This window comes from Apis dorsata, unplaced genomic scaffold (assembly GCF_000469605.1).
Source record: "Apis dorsata unplaced genomic scaffold, Apis dorsata 1.3 scaffold_227, whole genome shotgun sequence".
Taxonomy (NCBI): Eukaryota; Metazoa; Arthropoda; class Insecta; order Hymenoptera; family Apidae; genus Apis; species Apis dorsata.
This window is the reverse complement of record NW_006263509.1, coordinates 520,336-524,865: the sequence shown is the minus strand read 5'-3', so window position 1 is coordinate 524,865 and position 4,530 is coordinate 520,336.

Sequence of the window (4,530 nt, the reverse complement as noted above, 5' to 3'; positions counted from 1 at the left end):
TACAAAGTCGAATTTTCGGCCAAAAATTTTAAATTTTAAGAATTTCGAAATTTCCAGGAATTTTAAAAATTCTAGGAATATGACGTCATTTCCAAGAACTGTCGAAATTCTCGGAAAAATTTCTCGAACGACCTCCTATCAACTCATGTTCTCCTAATACAAAGTCGAATTTTCGGCCAAAAATTTTAAATTTTAAGAATTTCGAAATTTCCAGGAATTTTAAAAATTCTAGGAATATGACGTCATTTCCAAGAACTATCGAAATTCTCGGAAAAATTTCTCGAACGACGTCCTATCAACTCATGTTCTCCTAATACAAAGTCGAATTTTCGGCCAAAAATTTTAAATTTTAAGAATTTCGAAATTTCCAGGAATTTTAAAAATTCTAGGAATATGACGTCATTTCCAAGAACTATCGAAATTCTCGGAAAAATTTCTCGAACGACGTCCTATCAACTCATGTTCTCCTAATACAAAGTCGAATTTTCGGCCAAAAATTTTAAATTTTAAGAATTTCGAAATTTCCAGGAATTTTAAAAATTCTAGGAATATGACGTCATTTCCAAGAACTATCGAAATTCTCGGAAAAATTTCTCGAACGACGTCCTATCAACTCATGTTCTCCTAATACAAAGTCGAATTTTCGGCCAAAAATTTTAAATTTTAAGAATTTCGAAATTTCCAGGAATTTTAAAAATTCTAGGAATATGACGTCATTTCCAAGAACTATCGAAATTCTCGGAAAAATTTCTCGAACGACGTCCTATCAACTCATGTTCTCCTAATACAAAGTCGAATTTTCGGCCAAAAATTTTAAATTTTAAGAATTTCGAAATTTCCAGGAATTTTAAAAATTCTAGGAATATGACGTCATTTCCAAGAACTATCGAAATTCTCGGAAAAATTTCTCGAACGACGTCCTATCAACTCATGTTCTCCTAATACAAAGTCGAATTTTCGGCCAAAAATTTTAAATTTTAAGAATTTCGAAATTTCCAGGAATTTTAAAAATTCTAGGAATATGACGTCATTTCCAAGAACTATCGAAATTCTCGGAAAAATTTCTCGAACGACGTCCTATCAACTCATGTTCTCCTAATACAAAGTCGAATTTTCGGCCAAAAATTTTATTCGTTCAAGAATTTTGATAATTCCTGGAATTTGACGTCATTTCCAAGAAATGCCGAAATTCTTGGAAAAATTTCTCGAACGACCTCCTATCAACTCATGTTCTCCTAATACAAAGTCGAAAATTTCGTCAAAAATTTTTTTATCAAAATTTTCTGTTTGTATTACGAAAATATAAGAAGAGAAAAATGACACGTTAATTTTTTTTAGAATCATGTACTTACCTAGTACTTACCTTTATATACTTACCTTTTTACTGTGATATTTTCGGGAACAAATCTTTTTTTCATCATTTTACTTAAATCTAATTATATACGTACCTTTTTCATATTTATTTCTTGTATACTTACTTTCTCAATCTTTTGTACGTCCAAAAACTGTAAAAAAAAAAATATGTATTATATATATGTATATTGTATAATTTACGAAGAATATATCTTATTATTAAATTATTTAATTATATTATTGAAAAGATTTATATCTGTAACATTTAAAATATAAATATATATTTATTTTGTATAAAATATGAATATGATATATAAATGTATAAAATTATATATACGTAAGTCTATGATTTATAGATTTTCTTTATAGATTTTATCAAAATTTTTAATTAATTAATCAAGAACAAAAAGGACAATAAATTTAATGGGATGTATATATATATATGTATGGTTTTCTTTTCAGAGAATAATTTTTTTTATGCAAATATAGATAAGGAAACGAATTATATCTGATAATTGAAATATGTTGGAAAGTATGCCAATCAGCGCCATCTCTAGAATTTATCAGAAATGATAAATTTGAAAAAGCATAACATGTAATGAAGAAGGAGTAGGATAAAAATAGGGTAAGAATTGGCTGTCCGCGCCATCTTTTAAATAAGAAAAACATTTCTTCGAAAGTAAGAGAATGATAAAGTAGAATGAGAATTAGATTGTCATGCCATCTTGAGTACCACAAATATTTTAGTACGAAGAATTTGCAAGAGATGTCGCTACTCGTTAATTCTTATTTTACTTTATCCTTCCTTTAACATTCAAGAGATGGCGCTAATGATTAATTCTTATCTAATCCTTTTTACACTATTAATAAGCTATCCTTTATTTATATATTTCATTTGCAGCATTCTAAAGATGACACTAAGATCTATAATTTTTATTCTATGTCTATTCTTCTCATACAATTTTATTTTTTTTTTTTATCTATCTATCTACTTGCTGTTAACGCAGACAGAACTTATCAACAATAAGTTAATTAATTTTAATTAATTAAATAACAATTAATAATTGATTTACTATAATAATTAATTAATAATATTCAATTTCACTTTATCATGCAAAATAAAGAGAAAAATTTCTTTTCTGGAGCAATATCTTTATTTTCTTGCGAATACAGATTCATTACGTGTATATATATTTATATATATAGTATTTGTCTTAACAATATGTTCATAAATATATGAATATAACATTTACATGCGTTTCCCTTTTTTTCATTTTTATTTTGTTCAAATATACATAATTCTAATTAATATATAAATAATTCTAATCGATATTCGACAAACGACGATTAAATCATCACATTGATAAAATATGAATAGATATATATTAATAAAAAAGAGAAACATGTTATATTAAAACAGAGTATAATGAGACTAGTGTGTCAATCGTTCAATTTATTTATTGATTACGATCAATATTTCTTTTTTTTTTTTGTTTTTTTATTATATTTTTTTTCAAATCTGTCATATTCATTTTAGTTTATTATATTAAAATTAATTTTAATGATGAATATTTTGAATTTTACAAATTTTATCCTCTTTCCAGATATCGATAATAAGAAAATAAAATGTTTAACAAAACGCTTATTTCTTTTTAATTTTTAAACAGAATTTTTAAACAGAACTTCAATTTTTATATTTTTAATAAATATTCAATATATATTTATATTTTAACTTTTTATCAAGTTTTGAAATAAATGACTTATTTATTTAAACGTCGAAGATCAAATGATCCAATCCTAATATTATTAAGAAATTTTATATATCGTAATTTATTATATAATTAATTTTGTAATTTATCTTTCTCAATCAGAGAAATCATAATTAAAGTGCTCATAATAAAAAAACTCTTATCATTTTTTATTTCTTTTCAGAAGAACAGAAAAATACTCTAACATTTTTAATTGTTCTTCAATTTAAATTTTCTTTAAGAAAATATCCATATATCTATTACATGATCATTATTAATATTATTTATAGTATTACAATTTTAAGTAATTATGTTCCATTAAAATTACTTATATTCAATCATAAAACTATAGACTTTTGCTTTTGCTACAATTAGATAAGAGTCATATTTCTTATGAAAACCTTAATTATGTATAATTACATATAATTTTTAATTCACTTAAAGACAAATTCTACAAAAAATGATATTTTTATCATTAGATGTACATCATTATATTCTAAGAACTATATGTACAAATCCTATTGATATTATTTAAAACTTACAAGATTATCGTACTTATATTAAAAGAAAAATTTCTTTTTTTGAAATGTTATCGTTTTTGTATTTCTTATTTCAAGAATTATATTCAAGAATATCAGAAAACTTCTGCTTTATATTTTGTAATATTATTATTAACTTCATTTTTCTTTCTCTTTCTCTATTTTCTTTTTATTTAAAAAATAATATCTTCAAACGAAGTTATCCTGCAAGATAAATCGTATGTATAAATATTTAAATTGTTTCTTTATGATAACAATCAATATATATTAAAATATAAAACAATAACAAGTTCTAATACATTGCAATAAACGATAATGTATGTAAAAGCAAATAAAATATTTTAAAAAATCCGAAAATGATTATGAAAAATATACAAATATCGATTATTCATAAAATCTTTAAAAAAAATTATATAATATCCTTCTTTGTTATGTGTTTTATACAGAATCTTTTCTTTTCCTTTTTTAAACAGATTCTGTACAGATTCTAAAAATAATTGATTCTAAGAATAATTATATATAATGAAAAATTAATATTACTGTAATATCATATGCAGGCTTGTTATATATATATTAAATATACATATATATATTAATTGTATAAATTATATAATTGTATTACAATAATATTAATATTCAAAATTCGATAATTTTATCTTCTTTTATCTGTGATAAATCTGTTCACAAAAACAGGAAATTATATTGCAAATGAATAAAATATTAAAAATGGAATGGAATTATGGAAAATATCTTGGAATTAAATCTTCTTACATTACTATTAAACTAATCATGATTTTTAATTCTTCAATATGTTATATATTATGTATGGAATTTCTTGTCTCAATTATGTATAATTACTGTACAATAGCGTTCTTTTTACATGATTTACG